Here is a 20,997-nt window from a genome sequence, read left to right as displayed (position 1 = left end):
CTGGAGCTGAAGTGAAGGCTCCCTGCATGTAAATGAAAGACATCTAATGTAAACGGCAGCTGAATGAAATATGGGGAGATATTAAGGGATCTAATGAGAGACCACAGCTCTCACCGGTGCATGTGATCGGCGAGCAGGCTTAATGAGAGTCACCATTACCCATAATGCCTCATGGGTGGCATAATTCAACATGATCATTTCAGAAAAGTACAACATGACCACAAGTGATGAACGGTTCAGATGGTTTTTTATTACATTTATGGGCTTTCTTCAACACTAGTTCATTTCGTTTGTCCACTAACAAGCAGTGAACAAACAGTGGGAACCAGTGGAAAGTTGCGAACATTTACAAAATATAAAATATCGTGTTTAAAGGAACACTCCACTTTTTTTGAAAATTGTGTATTATAATATTATAATATTTCCAACTCCCCTAGAGTTAAACAGTTGAGTTTTACCGTTTTCGAATCCATTCGGCCGATCTCCGGGTCTGGCGGTAGCACTTTTAGCATAGCTTAGCATAGATCATTGAATCTGATTAGACCGTTAGCCTCTCGCTCAAAAAATTACCAAAGAGTTTTGATATTTTTCCTATTTAAAACTTGACTTTGTGTACTACGACCGACAAGGAAATTTCTAGGCACTCTTTTAAATCAAGAAAAAAGTATACATTGTAATAATGAGATTAAATGAATGTGGGAAAAAAGAAATACTCTGAACCCCAAGTGGATTTACACAAACTGAGAAAGTCAAAAAGAGTTAGGTTGTGCTCCGATCTCCCCTACTAGTTACAGAATAAACATGAAGTATCTGGGGACTATTTTCAGGTGCCGCGTAATATCATTTCTGATGAAAATATGATTCTTTAATAACATTCTGTGATTAGCAGTGGCGGTTGGTGATAATTATTTTTGGCAGTATCAAGATGCATGTTGACTAAATTCAAAGAGAAAACAGTGTCTTCACTTTTATCTTTTTACACATTTATTTCCCACATATAATTGAATGAGGAAAGGAAAAACAAAAGAAAACAGCAATAACAGACTAGCATGTTGACTACTTGAACATACATTTTGCTCTCCTTTCTTTCTGGCCAGCAAATTTCTCAATGACTCTCTGATCAAAGTCAGTCATCTCAGTAGTATCCTGACATTTGCATTGTTCAGTTAGATATTTGAGGTCTCTTACCCCCGTTGTTGTCCACAAAACTTCAGTACCGACACTTTGAAATAAAAGACAAGGAAAGCAATAAAGGGCATTGCTAACAACACATCCAGCCAGCCAACTACGTTTCTCATTGCAAGCACGTGAAGCTCCGAGTGCAGCTTCGTCCTCTGTCACTGGCCTGCTGCTGGATCTGTAAATCGCGTTGGTCCGGGATCCTTTATCCTTTTTTTTCTTCAGCGAACGCCTTGTGAAAGAATTTGGTTTAACTGCTGCAATATCTACGAAAGTGATCGTCCTAACAAGGTTTTGGCGGAGTCGGAGTGACTGTGTCGCCCGCACACTTTCGCTTTAGTTGCCAAGAGCGTAAAGTTGAATGACAGGTGACGAACCAATCAGATTGGATAAAATAACACGCATCCAATTCTGATTTGCCAGGGACGCAGCGATCTGTGTCCGGAGGAGGATCTTTAAGAAACCAATTAGAGACCAGCTTCAGGTCACATGCTGCCCGTATATTTTTATACTCAGATAGACATCCATTTGTCCGGCGTCCCTCGTGCATGAAACCGCTTGAAACATATTGAAGAACATATAAAATAGTTAACCGATCAAAGCCAGTTTTTATTAAATGCTGAGGCTCTTATTAACAGCTGGCACATCGTATGACTACATAATTTTTTTTTTTATATCATTTTTGTATACATGTATATTTCTGGAATTTTGATGGGGGCGGCGCCCCAGCGCCCTCTATTGACCAGCCGGCACTGGTGATTAGACATCCTTTGTCTAATTAGATACCATTTAATGTAGTATAAATACACAGAGTTAATTTAATTGAACAATATAAAAACAAATTCTGTTCAGTGATAATTAACACGATATATATATACATATTTTTCCACACATCATACTTCAACATACTTCAAGATCTTCAGTGGTAACTTGGCAAACAGCACACCAACTTTATTGATAGAACTTTATTTTGGTAAAATTGTTGAAATGACTTAACAAGGACAGTGCAATTTTCATACAATACATGTTTTATGTTTATCCCTCTTATTTAGATCATCAAAGCTTATTTTTTTTGTGGATTTTCAATACTAAGAAAGTCTTGATTTGAAACAAGCCTAAAACAATAGTTAAAAGGCGTTTGGAAAGTAGCAAAAATGAAGTCATGGAAGAAAAAAAAGTTTGTACTTTTAATGTGACCTTCATTGAACTATAAGAAAAAAAGTTTTATTCTACAACTTTTGCATTCCACTTTTTCTGGCTTTGTTTTCTTGTTTATCTATCATACCACCATCTGCAGATGGGACGTCTTCTCCCACACAGGTTAGGCATATATTATTCCACCATTTGATCAGTGCTTGATGACTGCTAAAATTATATTTTTAAAGTTATGTTTTCAATCATGCTTTTAGACCATGTCTTTCCATCACATATGGTTTATGCAATAAATAATAACAATGATGCTAACATCTATGAATCAGAAATGAACAATCTCTTTTAGTTTGTTCTCAATATCTTCACCTTCGGCTGTTTTAGTCTCTTTTCTGTTGTATTGTTTTGTCCGCATCCCCTAAACCTCCTGATCTCCTTGTTTTGATCCATTCCTCTTCAATCCACTCACTTTGCCTCCAAAATCAACACACACACACACACACACACACACACACACACACACACACACACACACACACACACACACACACACACACACACACACACACACACACACACACACACACACACACACCTTGGATTCACGTTCAGGTTCAGCATTCCTGTTCAAGTGCAAAATTATTAGTGTTTTAAGGTTTTTTCTGTTTTAAGATCGAAGAATATACAATAAGCAAATAAAAAAAGAAAAGGGTACGGAAAGACACACACACACACACACACACACACACACACACTCACACACACACACACACACACACACACACACACACACACACACACACACACACACACACACACACACACACACACACACACACACACATGTTGGGTTTTCATGTTTTATGGGGACTTTCCATAGGCGTAATGGTTTTTATACCGTACATACCGTATATTCTATCCCCTTACACTGCCCCTAAACCTAAACCTACCCATCACAGGAGACATTCTGCAATTTTACATTTTCAAAAAACATCACTTAGTCTGATTTATAAGATGTTTTCCTCATGGGGACCTAAAAATGTCCCCACAAGGATGAGGATTTCGGATATTGCTATCTTTGTGGGGACATTTTGTCCCCATAACGTGATGATTACCAGTCCACACACACACACACACACACACACACACACACACACACACACACACACACACACACACACACACACACACACACACACACACACACACACACACACACACACACACACACACACACACACACACACACACACACACACAGGGCTCCTGCCAACAGTGCAGCCCATGTCCAGAATGATTTCATATTTCAGCTCAATCTGTCAATGTAAAATAAATTGTGTGTGCGTGTGTGTATAAATCTGCCAGCAGCTTTGAGAGTGAGCTCAGTCCTAGAGCAGAGACAACTCCAAGCATAACAATACCCATCTCCTCTGATTTATGCCACTCTCTATCCCTTAACAGACCTGCAAACGTCTGCACACTCACCAGCAACATTCATCTACACTTAAAGTCACCATGAAATCAAAATTGACATTTCTTATTTTTTATGGAATATTGCAGTAAGCCTATTTATTAGTAATGATTTATCAGCAATCTTTTTTTAAATTCATGTTCCCTCGTGATCTTTAATCAAAATATCTTCCCCTCCCTCTTGCTGTGAAATGGCTTCTCTTCTCTGATGATGTGTTTACTGGCGTGAGGGCGGGACAACCTGTCAATCACATGAGATAGACCAATAGCAAACCACAACCATCTAATCAATTGAAAAAATTAAAGCCCGCCCTATATTTTTTCTTACCTGAGAAGCACTTGGATATACATCACAATAGAAAGGAAACACTATCACAACTTCTGTTTCATGCCTTTAAAGATGCTGTATGTAAGATTGACAGCAAGTGGTTGAAATGGGTACTGCAGTCTAAATTCTAAATATTGTAGAATTTTGTTTCCCCCGCCCCCCCCTGCTCAGACTTGGCACTCACGTGGGTTGACAGTTTGAGGACACGCTAGGGGAATGAGTGCAATTGACAATGGAAGGCGAGGAGACTCAGACCCTATAGTTAATGATTTATTGATTTATGATGAGTTAATATCGTGTTTTAATATGCTAGATTTTTAGATGGGTGCTGAGGCTTTTTAGATCGGGTAGAATCTGCAATCTCTGACCCAGATTGTCCGCTGACTTCTATGGCTGCATGTTTTTTCCACCAATTGGCAACCTATGGTGTCGAAATACTATTGGGTAAACTGGCAACGTGCGGTATCGCACAAACCAAAACAAAAACAGACATTCCGACATGGAACGCACATTTAAAAGTAAAATAACTGACTGTAGCATTGTTTTTCTGAGAAATGAGTATGTGAACTTAGCATGTTTCCTAAATATTTGCAAACATATTATGGTATTTTTATGCTTTAGTACAGTCAAAAACTTACATACAGCACCTTTAAGCTCAAAAACGTCATCATTCAAAATGATCAGCTTCCATTTAAAAATATTCTTGGTTCAGTACAAGCTAAGCTCAATCGACAGCATTTGTGGCATAATGTTGATTGCAAAAAACATTTAATTCTTTAAAACAACAACAACCAAAATCTGGGTTACAGTGAGACACATGTTAAAGTACTCACTGTTTCAACAACAAAGCCACAAGACAAACAATATGCTTGTTAACATGATTTTAGTGTGAAAAACATCACCCTTTTTATATATTTAATATAAAAGACCAGAATATATTTAATTTCCCAACTTTGTTGCCACGACAACAGAACAGTTAAAGCGACCATATAGGATTTTACAGCTCAAATAACAGACAGAATTTTATCATAATTAATGTAAGTGATTGTATCAAATCATAAGCTTCACATTTCTGCTTTTAAATGTTCCAAAATTGCCTCCTTTTACTTCCATTTTAAGTGCCTCACCATTCTCTTATTTTTTGTGAGTCGAGTCGAAATTTGTTCTCAACTCTTCTTGCCTCCTGTTTCTTAAGCACCAAATCAGGATCATATGACACTGAAGACTGGAGTAATGGTTGCTGAAAATTCAGCTTTGCCGTCACAGGAATAAATGACATTTTAAAAGGGTCATGAAACTCTCAACCAAATGTATGAGTTCTGAGTGTTGAGCATCATATAAGTCAATGTTACCATCCATTCATTTTGATTGTAGAAGAAAATAAGTTGATTTTAAACCTTTTTTCGCTCTATTTAACTTCCGGGTTTAAATTCATCTTTGTATCAACGTTACAGAATGTGTTCTCCGTCACAAGTTGTCTTCAGTAGGTCCTTAGTCTTCGAAACAAACGCGATTCATCCACACTGTGAGTGTAATCGCTCCATACGGCCCATTAACCGATCAAACGGCTCATAAAACGCTGCAAAATAAGTTTCAAAAGTTATAAATGGAGCAACAGGGTGTTCATATTTTCTATTATTTATGCAATAAATGGTAGCAGTCACAGGATATGCACTTTATGTATTTGTGTTATTTAAGGTGAGCTTACAAAACTATGTGTATATTGTGTTGCGTAATGATATTTTGCAGCATGCATTTTTTTGGGGAAGCTTTGATGCTTTTACTGAGAGGGAAATAAAACTCTGAATCAGAAGTCATTGCTGTGTTGTCTCCCCTCATCTCCCTCCACTCCAGCTTAACCATGCCCACTTTTATAACATTTTTCGAAACTGTGGTGAGAACTGATGGCTGCTTAAACAGGGGGTTTTATGATCTTTTAAAGTTTATTCAAATAGAAATCATTTAATAAAAAAAATGCAGCATTGGTGGGCATATAGACTTCTTTCAAAAGCATAAAAAAATCCTACAGACCCCAAACTATACATACATAGGCTATATCTTAACCGACCAAACCATCTTAAAAGCATCTTTAGAATTGGAAACTTATTTTTGGCATTATGATATCTTTTTCCTTTAATAGACAAGATTCTAAAGGATCTAAATAGGACTGGAGACATGGTTTCACCAACATGGTTTCATCATAACCCCAATTTTTGCTTTTAAAAGATAATGAGGGCGAGTCAAAATTGAGCACAACCCTCCGTCCTTCCTCTCCAGTATGGTATAAGTAAGAGGCTTTTAGATGGAGATGGGCCACACTGCCACATACACACAGACCGGACCCATCACTCACACACCCCCACACACATGTATACATACACACACTTCGCATGCACGCCTTTCCGGCTCTGGCAGCCAAGACAAGCTGTTGACAGGTAACAGGCACACCCGTCACTAACTTCATTGCACCCTCACCTCAAATTCTCTCGCTTTCTCACTTTCCCTCTTTTCTGGCTTTGCGTCTCTGTCCTCCACCCTTATTCCTCCTCCTTTTCACCCCTTTCCCCTCAATCTTCCCACGAATAAAATGACAGGTCCTGTGTTGTTGTAAACACTAGCCAATCTGCCAGCATTCTGTGAAGAATCTTTTCTGACTGACACACAAAAACATGCTTGGAGAACAGCTGTCAATTTACAACCACATACGACATATGGCTAAGATAAAGGAATCACGATATATCAATCAGGTGAGATGTTTCAGATAGGTGAGTGACATGTGGGTTTATAAATATCTATTGAGATTTGATATCCTGAAATTCATTGACCGCCTCTTATATGATATGATGATAATACTTCAAAAGTACATTTTACAGGTATAATGATGCTGAAAATTCAGCTTTACAATCACAGGAATACATTACAAATATATTCATACTATTACATCAATACATATTTAAATGTATTCATATTTCACAATATTTTACTATTTTACTGTATTTTGGATCAAATAAATGCAGCCTTGGTTAGCATGAGAGACTTAAAAACATTTGAAGGGTACTCTATATATATCTTAATCAGCCAAACCATCTAAATACCATCATATAATTAGAAACTGATGATTTTTGGTGTTACTCCCTGAGATGTCAATCATCTTTAAAAGGCAGGATCCTATCTTTAGGATCTAAATAGGATTGGAGGCAAAGTATCACCCACATTAAAGGGTTAGTTCACCCAAAAATGAAAATCAGGTACTTGTCACATTGTTGAATTTTGAGCCAAATCAAAAACACTGTGTTTTAAAGAGTTTCAAAACATTCAGATTTTGTGTCATAAAATGCTCCTGAAATTTGATTTAGGGGAAAGATGTGGTAATCTCACGTTAAAGGGTTAGTTCACCACAAAAAAATTAATTCGGAACACAAATGAAGATATTTTGAAATCCGAGAGCAACGGTATTTCCACTTTCAAGACTTGGAAAGTAAAGTTATCGTTAAAATAAAATAAAAACATTATTGAACTAAAATATAGTAGATTCATCTCACTGAAAAAACAAACAAACGTAATAATTAGGTCATTTTTGACCACCATGTGAAAAACACCAGAAGTTTAATTTAATTTCATTTAAAGTTATCGTTAAAATAGTCCATGCGACTACAGTGATTCGACCTTAAAGGTGCTGTAAGTTTTTGACAGTAATAAAGCATAAAAATACCATAATATGTTTGCAGATATGTAGGAAACATGCAAAGTTCACATACTCGTTTCTCCAAAAATAATGCAACAGCCAGTTATTCTACTTTGAAATGTGCGTTCCGTGTCGGAATGTCTGTTTTTGTCTTGGTCTGTGCGATACCGCAGGTTGCCAGTTTACCCAAAAGCATTTTGACATCACAGGTTGCACTCAAAAAAAAATTCTTTCACTGTTGTTAGTTGCACTCAAATCATCCTTGTTCACATGACTTAAAAACTCATGTAACTACATGAACTTAAATTTTTGTTGTTTCTACTAAAAATGAGTCTTGTCAGCTTTACTTAATAAGTGTTTGTTCAGTCATCTTAACATTGCTGAGTGAAACGAACAAACTGGGCAGTGGATCTGGAGTTCCCAACATGCTTAGCAAGAGACTGCATTAAGAGAGTAAATTTAGGGATTAAAGTGTTATTGTATGTGTTTTTAAGTAAAGGGAAAGATGTTGTTAGTTTATGTTAGTGTTATGTTCAGTTATGTTGGACATTTAGAAGAGTTTCTGTAATTTTGTGGTTACCATTATGCAGAAGAGTGGTGCCTGTGTTTAGGTTGTGGGCACGCACACACATATTTATTGGATGGGATTTCTGCCCTCAATTAAACTGAGCTTGTCCAATAAATCATTTTTGCATTTTGTTTCAAAAAATATGCTTGTCGTTATTTAATACTTTTCACACTTGTAGAGCAAATAGTTAATTTAATAAGGTAAATTAAATCAATAAATGTGTTCACATAATAAACTTTTATACATTTAACATGGCTTTATTAAGTAAACTGGACATATAAATATTATGTAACAGTGACAAATTCAAATGGTTTGTATTTACTCAAAGAAATTTTGTCAGCTTTACTTGAATTTCTTTTGATCATATGACTAAAATGTTATTTGTAAAATGTACTCAATATAGTTGTGTGGAACCACTTGACACTGCTTTTTTAAGTAAATTCAACACCAATTTTTTTGTGTGTGTGGTGGAAAACACAGATTTTTGCTGCCATGGAAGCCAGCAAACAAACTGGGTCAGAGATCGCAGATTCTACCCGACCTAAAAAGCCTCGGCATCCATCTAAAAATCTCTATGAACGGAAGCACATCAAAACGCAGATAAATCAACTCATCAACTTATAGGCAACCCACTTGAACGTTGAGTCTGAAGAGGAGGGGGCGGAGAAACAATATTTTGAATTTGGACTGCAGTACCCATTTCAAACACTAGCTGTCATTCTTACATACAGCACCTTTAAAGTTATGAAGCAACGAGAATACTTTTTGAATAAAGCTGTTATTTTTGTTTTGTTTTTTTTTGCGCACAAAAAGTATTCTCGTCTCTTCATGACATTAAGGTTGAACAACTGGAGTCATGGACTATTTTAACAATGTCTTTACTACTTTTCTGGGCCTTAAAAGTGTTAATAACGTTGCTGTCTATGTGGGGTCAGAAACCTCTTGGATTTCATCAAAAATATCTTAATTTGTGTTCCAAAGATAAACAAAGGTCTTACGGGTTTGGAACGACATGAGGCTGAGTAATTCATGACAAAATGTACATTTTTGGGTGAACTAAGCCTTTAACATGAGATTACCACATCTTTCCCCTAAATCAATTTTCAGGAGCATTTTATGACGCTAAATGTGAATGTTTCGAAACTCTTTAATACAGCTACAGTGTTTTTGATTTGGCTGCAATTCAACAATGTGACAAGTACCTGATATTTAAGGGGCCGTTTACAAAATACTGTTTTCAACTAACAACTGAAAACTTTTTATGCGGTTTGGTTGTTCATTAACACGACAACAGTGTTTTGGGGGCCTGAAAACTTTTGAAAATGGGTTTCGAAGTGCAAGTTTTTGAATACGATACCATTATCGACTCCATATAAACTACAAAAATTAAAATTTGTGGAAACGGTGATGTCATGCACATGCATATTACGTGTTCAGTCTATAGGCGCATAGTGTGTTTACAAAGTGACATCGCCAACAATACAGCGTTTTTAGTCATTTTCGCGGATCCGTGTGAACGAGGATCGTTTTGACAATGTTGCCGTCTGTATATGAAAAATGCAAGGGGAAAATTTTTCAGTTTTTAAAACATTAAATGTACCATGCCATGTGTGTGCATCTGTACTGTATTGTGTACTGTGCAGCATAATTTAAGGTAGTTAAGTACTCAGCACATAATGACTATTGATTAGACCCAAGTTCACTATTGTAATTTCTTGAGTTCTGGTTAAAGCATTGATCCAGTGCCTGCTGGAACTTTATTGAAGATACTTTTCTAGTCGTTACATCACAAAAAGGCAGAACAACAACTGCCACAACTTTTATCAATGGATCAAAACTGTTAAACAACTTCTCGCTACTAAGATTTGTCTGAATTTCACAACATCATTTACTCAGACCTGGAGACATTTCAAAACTCACATGATTATAAGCACCAATCTGCACTACAACCAAGGATTTTGGGTTTGGTCTACTGAGAGATGTTTTGTTGGTTTTACTGATGAGAATTTTGGAAAGAGTACACGTCTGCCTGGCGGGCTTTTGCTTAAATCTTATTCAACTCACAGTATTTTACACAAGCCGTCTGCCCCAGAGCGACGGAACGTGCTGATGCAAATATAAATGAGATAAAAATAATGACAAAAGGAACAATTAACTCATAATGAATACAAATAACTTCCATGCGCTTTCACCTAAAGTGTGTAGGTTTGTGATTAGAACTTCACTCCTTAAGGATTCACACTGTGAATAGTTTTTTATCACAATTTACTGCATCAGTTATTAATCGGCATATAGAGAATCCAGCCTTATCGAATGCAGACTATAAATGTTTTGTCAATATTAGCCTATTTTACGCAACATTTGCTTTTTCCATTACTCTTGGAATAAAACCTTAGGAATCAGATGACAGATAAAAAGTAAAAGAATATGGCGTATGAATGTAGAACAGCTCTCAGGTCAGCGTGGGGAGTTCTTGGCTCTACGGTGTTTCGAGTCTGCTGGAATGCACATGCTCATTAATTCAGCCTGGATAACTCCTCATTGGCTCACTATTCATGAATTAAATAATTTAGAATGTATGGGTACAATCAGATAATCCAATTAGAAAACTTGAATCCAAATAATCAGGATTAAGTGATTATATTTGATGAATGGCAGATTAATGGGAATAATTAAATTTTCATCACCTATGCAATTTTGTGTGATTAGACATTTTGTATGTACACACACTACAAAAGTGTTTGAGTAATCAGTCAGCCATACATTTGGCAGAAAATGCCACTCATAACCGCACTGAAATATTCTTTTACCTATTCTAACCCAACACACTTTCTACATCCTTTATAGGATTTTCCGTCCGTCTATCCATCTATGCATTAATTGCCTAGACTGCCTTTTTGAAATTTTTCTTTCATACTTCCCAGCTTGCTTTGCATAGGTATGGCTCAGGAGAGTAAATGTTGAAATTAAGTGCTGTGTAATGTGTTTTTTAGTAAAGGGAAAGACCAGTTAATTGATTGATGCACAGTTATATTTGACATTTAAAAGAGTTTATGTTATGTCAATTTTTGAGGTGACCATTATCGTGTAGTGTAGACATTGTGGTTAGGCTGTGGGCTGAAGTTTTTTTTACTTGATCAATACTTGCATGCTACAAATGTTACACTTGGCATATGAACAAGTGTTGTGATGGCTATTATTTTTTATAGACATAAATAAAATAATTAAGTTTGCAGGTCAGCACATCATTTACACAGTCTACATATTGTGGCAAACCAATAGTGGAGAAAGGAGCCAAGGAACAAAGAAGTAGGTCCAAACTAGGAAAAGTCATCAACTGTGAGTATTTCCACCTGTTCACACTCCAAGCATGGAATCACTCACAGCTGTAGCCAATAATGACCCAATGTATGTCAGTATAAATCTGGGAAAAATCTGGGAAAATTCTGGAAACCCCAGGATGGGGCGCTGAAGCAAAGGGAGGCCTAGAGTGAGTCAGACTGAAGAGGAAAAGGACACGGTTAAACTTATAACCTCTGCTTTACCAACATTGTCTTTATTTTTGTTCTGCCTTCCCCTCCAAGGTGGCCTAGTGTTCAAGTAGACGAGGAGAACACGGCTGTTACGGATACCCCAGACCGGGCAGAATCTAAGTTCCAGTTTAGATTCCTTTTTTGCCTCCCTCAATTCTTGGTTAAATAGTGTTAACCCCGCTCTCTTGTGGTTGTTTTGTGGCAGCGTAAACCTCTCCTTGCACTGGGGATGTGTCACAATATGGTCATTAGTTTTACGCCTTGCAATCTAACGATCATGGAACTTGTATGTGTGTATAACAGCTACCCACAACCTAACCACAAGCTCAACTCTTCACCACAATGGTAACCATATATCCATATATATATATTCTACAAACTATTGTAAGTGTTCAAAATAACCAAACATTAAACACTCAAACTCTAACAGGTCTTTCCATTTTCTTAAAAACACGGAAAACTTGCGCAACTCTACACAAGGGCACCAGTCTGAACAGCAACAGCACTGGTTGGCTCAACAAGAGGGAATTATGTTCAGGAAACATTCACAGAATACATAAAATGAAACTGGTGTGCTCTCATTCACTTTGGATGAATTTTACTCATCAATGCAATAAACCCAGTTGAAGTTCAAATAAATCAGTTCAACTGTGTGAAAATAGGTGTCATAATTGTATTAAGTTAGACCAACAAGCAATTTGAGTGAGTAAAAAAAGGAAAATATATATTTCATGTAAAACTGTAAAATAGTATTTTTGTGCATTTTTCATAACAATCATTTTAAATGTCTATAATTGTTTTAAGTTCACTCAATAATGTGCCATGTGTCTTATTCAAAAAGAGACAAAAGTCTGTGCTGCAAAGAATTCAAGATTTATGATTTAGCAAAAATATAATTTAGTACCATACAATCCCCTAAAAAATTAATATACATATATAGTACATCTCCCTGAACAAAAAAATAAAATAAAATAAATAAATAATAATAATTAGGTCATTTTTGACTGCCATGTGAAAAACACCAGAAGTTAATTTAATTTAAAAATCTTATATTAAATTATTATTATTCTTCAGATTAACTGAATAATTACATTTTCATCAACTACTTCATATGCAATTTATTTACAAGCCATTTTCTTTAGTGTTTGCGCAATCAGTCAGCTATATATTTGGTAGTTTGCTTTAAAGAAAGTACCACTCTCAAACTTTCTTTTATTTAACTTTCGCTCTCGTTGGACTCTCTGCATGATTTTCGCTGAACTGTCCCTGTGTCTGAACACTGTTCAGAGAAAAAAAGATTCATTCGTTTATCAAAGCCACATTCTCTTATGTGATAACTCTCTCCCTTCCTTTTATCCACCTCTCCAGGCAGTCACAATGCCATGAGTGTGTGTGTGTGTGTGTGTGTGTTTCAGCACAGGGACCTGCTTATCTCTGGCGTCCTGTGGTATCTTTCAGTGTGTTTGTGACAAAATTAGTCCCGTAAACACACTGGACCAAATGACACATCCTCACACACTTTTATCTAGGGCTCATTATCTGTCTCACATACACACATATAGGACCCTGTCCAGCCCTCGGCTCAGCCAACCCCCCACCCTCATTGATCAGGGTGTTTGTTGGTGTGTCTGATGTTTTATTCATCTTAGATTTACAGTGTGTTTGCAGAGCTGTGGAAAGGGAACTGATTTTATGCTGATAGCTTTTGATGAGACAGAGCCCCTGCGTGCAGGAGGAGGCATGAATAGCCTACATTCTCTTCGGTAGGGCTGACTGGGCTAAACCGGGCCGCTTCAGACTCCGTCTGTTAATACCGTGTGACTGTATGTTAGATTAGACCTGGCCGGTGCTGTATCAAAGTTCAATACTCCATTAGTTTTGTTTATAAGCAATGGCCTGCACCATTATTGAGGTCAGATTGTATTTCGCAGAAGTCACTCAAACCAATCAGAAAGCAGAGTGCTTTATACTGAACTTCTCACCCGCAGGGAAGGAGGTAAATATTCCACCCACAGGACGACATCTCACACACACATGCAAACGCCTGCGAGCACAATTGCACGCACACATGCGCGTATACAGTACACCCGTAAACACCGCTCCTATAATCTCTATTACGTATCTTAGACACACAAACAGGAGCCGCACAAACACACAGGCATTTGAAATGTCAGTCCCTTCAGGGAGCGCTTTTGTGCTGGAGAAAAAAATATGGAAAGATTTTTTTAATGCCACACTGTAAACACCCTTGACACAACCTCTGAAAATCCAGTGCGACTAATTAAAACCTTTTATTCTGAAACAAAAATAAATCAAAACATATGGATTACTCCTGCAACAGCTTTAGATGCAGTCAGTCAATCATTATCATACAATATCATAAAGGGGTTTGTTTTGCAATAATGAGTGCACTGTGCATATTTCTGCTTGGGCTACTCGCCAAATAAATAAATAAATACATGGACATGAAAGATTGATTAGAACCTGTACTGTATATCTTATGGCTTACACTAAGAAAAAAAGTCCATGACAATGTACAAAATAATTGGCCTAGAAACGAACACTGCAACAATAAAATGAATACTGAAGTCCTCTTAAAGTCATCATGAAATCAAAATTCAACAAGTCTTGTTTTTTATGGAATAGTGCACCTTCCACCTTTATTTATAAAGCGCTTTATACAATACAGCTTTCAAAACAGCTATAATGGTAAATGATACATTTTTATAAATTATTTATCCAAGCACATCACCTTCTCGCGTGAGGGGGCGGGACAACCTGTCACTCACATGACATCACAGCGATAGCAAACCACAACCATCCAATCAATTCACGATGGGCAAAATCAAGCCCCGCCCTACATTTTTTTGTAATACTATGGCAACTTTCGTTTCACGCCAAATGTGTGATGTTATTTTAGCTGTATAAAAACATTTAGTTATGCTGCTTGATATTGCAAACTGGTATTTGTCATCATATTGTTTAAATTTATGATAATGTATAAACACAGTGGTTTGTGCGCAGGTAGCTTTACCATATAGGCTACTGCAGAATTCTGTGATTGACAAATAAAAAGCCAGAGAGCAGTGTTATTTGAACATTTAATTGGGTTTCTGCAACTGGGGAAAATCTATGATTTAACGATATATCGGAAAATTATTCATGGGTAACACTTTATTTTGGTCCAATTCCTCAGATTTACTGAACAATTCTCTGTTCTCACTATTAACTAGTTGTTTATTAGCTTGCATATTACTATATTGGCTGTGTATTAGTGCTTATAAAGCACATATTAACTTATTCTGAATGAGATTTATGTTTAAATTGGAAATTTCATTTTCAGATCTAGCTCAAGTGAATTAATGGATTGTAACGAATATAATTGTTACTGTAATATAATTTATTATTATAAAATCCCCTAAAAAACAAAACAAACAAACAAACAAACAAAAAAACATTATTGAAGTAGGCCTACATTAATTTAACTGAAAAAAACAACAACAACTAAATAATTAGGTCACAGAAGTTATTTAATTTAATCTAAATTAATTGAATTATTTCTCACTATAGTTGCTTATTAGCTTGAATATTACTAGTATACTGACTGTTTATTAGTATTTATAAAGCGCATATTAATGCCTTATTCTGCATGACCATATTCTACATCCCTTAATCCTACCCAGTACCTGAACTTAAAGACTACAAAAACTACCTTACTAACTATTAATAAGCAGTAAATTAGGAGTTTATTGAGGCAAAAGTCAGTTAATAGTGAATATGTGTTCGAGTAAACTGTCACCGATTCGTGTACCAATTATATTTCAAATGTGGTCTCATTCACACAGAACATGAATCTTCAAGAGAGCCTTAACAGAGTACACAGTATTCACACTTTACTTTATTCAACAAGTGGAGCCCTAAGAAACTGACATCATAGAGATCCACACTGTAAACCCTAATGCTCAAAATACTTAATTGGTTTGAGTAGGTTAAACTTAAATTAAATAAATTAGTTCAGTTAAATTAACTGTTATGGGTATTTAGAACTTTCTTTTTTCTCTTGAGTTCACAGCACTGAAATATTTCAAGTAAACTGAGCTGTTTCATTGTTTTGAGTTGTATAACCTAATTTCCTTTAATTTATAGACTAACTTAAGTTTAACTTAATCTGGGCTGGGATTTTTTCTTATTTCCCAGCTTGGGAAACATCTTTGTTTACATGTTAGTAAATTAGCAAATTGGCATTTTCTGAATTAGTTTGTTATAGCTAGCAAAATATTTATGTTGAGAAAACCTGATAATTTTAAGTTAAATGTATACATTAGTGTACTCAAATATTTCAAGTTAAGAACAATAAAAATGTATGAGTACAAAGTAAAAATCTTTAAGAGTCTAAGAGTTTCTTAACTTAAAAATTTCTCTTTCAACTTTTTTTTTACTTATTAGGGTTTTTTACTTATTACTTATTACAGTGAAGTAAATAACTCAATAATTTGATTTGCAAGATTTCAAAATAAACAAAGTTAATGAACTAGATTAACAATTTTTTATGTTAATTGCTATCAATTAGCTAACTCAGTACATGCATGAGTACTACAAACTCAAAACTTAATAGTTCTGCTTACTCTGGGAGCATCATAACCAATTTGATGTAAATGATTACCTCAAATGTTTTGAGTTAGCCCAACTTATACGGGTTTACAGTGCATCCATATAAAAAACAAACAAACAAACAAACAAACAAACAAACAAACAAACAAACAAAAAAACACCAAACATTGTGTGACACTTCCACCAGTGGACTAGAGGAGCAGAGGAAAATAATCATGGAGATTTGGCACTAGAGGGCAGCAGGATTGTGGAATTGTGTCAAAAGGACTTGCCGTTAAAACTGAGATGAAAGAAGAAACAAGAAATGTTCCTTCTTCCACAGCTCACTGGCTGAACAACTTAATTACCGCAACTTCTCTTCACCTGAGGGGCTTTGTGTGAAGAACACGCGTGTGTGTGTGCTTTGATGCACCCGTCGAAACAAGTACATCACACCTACACATCTCACTTGACTTATTTGCTTAAGATTTTTTGTCATTTTACCTATTTCTATGAAAGTATCAAGTGTTAATCACAGACAGCTCCAGTCTATACCAGTAGTGCTATTACACAGCACAAAAGGTGCATTAAAAGGGTACTCTGATGTGTAGAAATCTCACTGTGGCCTTCTGACCGTGTCTGTTGTCATTCTCTTCATATCTGTAGGGCAGGAGTTGGCTCTATACAATCCACCTGTTTATTAATATTCCTTATGGTTCTGAACCTGCTTCTCTCAATTCATATTCAATCATTTATTTTTATGAAATAATGTTATTTAACCACTGTTTTAGCCCTGTTATCCTACCACTGCTTAACTGCATTATGTGAAAAAATGTTGCATTGAAAGACTGTAAAAAATGATTGTAATTTTAACTGTAAAGACTATAAAAATGCTGCATCAAAAACCTGTTAATTAAAACAGTAAGGTAAAAACTGTAATATCTAACCTTACATTTGATGTAATTGCTACAGTAAAATACTGTTAAATGTAACATGTTTGGAAGACAAAAAGATTTACAGTGAACATGTCACATTTGATGTTTTTCCATTTTAATTTGAATACTTATGTTTCTTCTTTTTTGTTATCAGTTATGTACAGTGCACTGCCAACCCTAAAGCTCAAAATAAGGAATTAGTTTGAGTAGAGCCAACTCAAATTAAACAAATTAGTTCAAACAAATAAACTTTTATGAGTATTTAGAACTTTCATTTTGTTTTGAGTTCACAAAATTGACACATTTGAAGTAATCTGAATTGTTTCATTGTTTTGAGTTTTATGAACTTTTCTTTTAATTTAGACAAACTTAAATGTAACTGAAACTGGGCTGGCATTTCAATTTCCCAGCATGCTTTGCCATGACACTCAAAAGGGAGCGTAAATGCTAAAATTAAGTATTATGTAATGTTTTTTTTGAGATTACATGATAATTTTAAGTTAAATGTATGAATTAGCTTCCTCAAATATTTGAAGTTAAGAGCAATTAAAATGTATGCATACAAAGTTCTACTAACTTAAACTTTAAAAATGTATGTAACTGATTACCACATTTTTTTGAGTTTTGCCAACTTATTTTGGGTTTACCGTGTGATAGCAATGTTAGAAAAGAAAACAATAAAGAAAAAAAAATCTCATTCTTTTGGCTCTTTTTTCCACAAATGAAATTACCAGTGATTGTAAAAGCATACGCATGAAAAAGTCAGACCTCTTTTTTACTTTCAGCACTTCTAAAACAAAATAAGTTAAACTTTTTGAATGGTGGATATTTATCATCGGAAGCCGTAACACAATCCATAAATCAATCTTATATGCTAATAAACTCTCTCTGCTTGTAATAAATTCTATTGAATACAATGGGTAGCCTGATGATTAATGATCTGTGCTGCTTAGGTTAAAGGTTCAATAACAAGTAGTAGTGACTCTAGGAGAGCTAATTATATCACAGTCCTGTCACTCTCTGCTCCTGTTTTCCATCATGCCCATCCACTGTGAGCCTCTTAACCCCTGGTTACTCCATGGGGAATGTTTTTGCAGTTTGTCACTTGGGACGACTATGCTCTCTTGTAATCAGAACAAGAGGTCACAGGCATCCAGGAAACAAATGTTGTACTGGCCAATAAAGCTATTAGCTACGGTAAAGAGCGAACCATATGTTTGCTAAAAGCCACTCATGTTGTTGTCATTTGAACAGAAGTTATTAACTATCATGTTGTTGAAAATTACTTTACTGTCTGCATGTTTGAGAGACATGCAAAATAGTTTTAAACAAGCCTCTGTTATGTTTTTAAATGAAGAACCCTCAAACCTAAGCTGTAGGCAGATCTAATTTAGTTTAACCAATTTTATTCCTCTGTGGTATGATATCGATAAGCTGACATACTTATCTGGCATCGAAAATAGCAATCTAATTTACTTGTTTATTTACAATATGTGAAAAATACAATAAAGTAAAACTGTAGAGTAATACTACTAATTGGAAAATCGTATGTGAAAATTAAAAAAAATCTTAATTAATTATTTCTGATGTAGTACATTTCATCCATGTAATTAAAGGGATAGTTCAGCCAAAAATGAAAATTACCCCATGATTTACTCACCCTCAAGCCATCCTAGGTGATTATCTTCTTGCAGACAAACACAATCTGAGTTATATTAAAAATAGAATTGCTTTATAATGGCAGTGATAGACAGTCCTGATTTTAAAGTCCAAAAAAGTGCATCCATCCATCATAAAAGTAATCCATACGACTCCAGGTGGTTAATAAAGGCCTTCTGAAGTAAAGCGATGGGTTTTTGTAAGAAAAAAATCCTAAAATAACTAACTTCCGACAGACGGTCAACATGCGCCAAAAGAGTAACCTGACGTGTTGTATGACGTGGTAGTAGCGTAACTCTTGCAGTTAAAACAAATAGTGCTGGGCAACAAACTTAAGCTTGTCTCTTATATCGAAATCTTCCGACATTTCTTTTTAAAAATCCTCATTTTAGACGTGTTTTGCTTTGCTCTATCCTTTGCACTTCCGCGTTCGTCAATACGTCATGCGTCAGGTTCGGGGTTACTCTTTCGCCGTAAATCAATGCGTACGGTTGTCTGGCGGAAGCTAGTTGTTTTAGTTTATAAAGTTTTAAATATGGATATTTTTATTACACAAACGCATCGTTTTGCTTCAGAAGAACTTTATTAAACCCCCGGAGCTGTGTGGAGTACTTTTATGATGGATGGATGTGCTTTTTTTGGGCTTCAAAATCTCGTCCTCCATTCACGGCCATTATAAAGCTTGGAAGAGCCAAGGCATTTTTAATATAACTCCAACTCTGAAAGAAGAAAGTCATATACATCTAGGATGGCTTGAGGGCGAGTAAACCATGGGATAATTTTCATTTTTGGGTGAACTATCCCTTTAAGAAATGTTCTCTATAATGGTTATAGTCGTCTTCAGGAAGATGATGAAAAAATAAACATTAAAGTTCAGAGTTAAATTATGTTTTTTTGTGCTATTAAATGAGCCTAAGGGCCTCTCAGACACCAAACCGAACAAAACATTAAATTAATCTTGTGTGTTTGTGCATGTTTGCTCATGAAGAGAGAGAGTGTGATAGTGAAAAAGAGGGATTACATACCATTTACAAAGACAATATGCTCAGCGTCTCTACACATTTAGCCCCTGGTCAGTGGTAATCTACTCAGTTATCAGGCTCACAGTGGATCAGCCGTGGACAGATTAAAGACAGAGGTTATCCAGACACTGTCATGCCTCTATCATTTGATCATCATTTCGATTCCCTTCGCATACTCTAGCGGATTCATAATCAAAACAGAAACATGATAACAGCATGTTGAAGTCCTGATGATGATGGCCTTATTTGCATAACCATTAACATACATCTACATAGTGCTCGCTGTAAATGCAAACAACAGTTTCCAGGTACATAGACATTGAAAAAAATGGATAATTAGCAAACCAGGGATTCTCAGACTCCTGAAAAAATCTAAAATGCACTGAAATATTGAATCACCATCAGTTATGCAAGATTACGGTTCCATTAACACCACTATTTCTAAACACGCTTCTAAATACTCAGTTTCTAAATATTCAGTTCCCAAGTGGCAATATTCATAATTTTCAGCACATCTGCTCAGTATATACAATATTCATGCCACAATAATAAGATAAAAATGGCTCTCTAACTGTTATGAAATAATTAGCAACCCAGGATTCACTCTCCTACACTTGTCTGTTTGAGTGTTTCTCTATCAATAGACGCTGAATTATTGACAGACAAAAATGATCAAAATTCAATGGAAAATTTATATATAATAACATGGGGATTGAAACTCAGGCCAATATCTTTCTTTCTTTTTCCAATAAATGTATGTTTCTCTCTTAGAGGGAATACTAGTATTTTGAAATTAACTGAGCTTCTGGCACAAAATTCGTATGAACATCTGCTCTCAGTGTCCATAAACCGATAAATGTATTTCAGGACACAGGAGAA

The 20,997-nt window shown here is 35.7% G+C and overlaps 1 protein-coding gene across 2 annotated transcripts in view; it reads right to left on the bottom strand.

Annotated features, from left to right (window-relative positions):
* The window catches only part of aqp4 (aquaporin 4), a 76,244-nt gene that overhangs the window by 44,560 nt on the left and 10,687 nt on the right, over nucleotides 1-20,997 (bottom strand). The window lies entirely within an intron of this gene.

The sequence above is a fragment of the Gobio gobio genome, assembly GCF_949357685.1.
Source record: "Gobio gobio genome assembly, chromosome: 12".
NCBI lineage: Eukaryota > Metazoa > Chordata > Actinopteri > Cypriniformes > Gobionidae > Gobio > Gobio gobio.
This window is presented reverse-complemented; position numbering and strand designations above follow the sequence as displayed.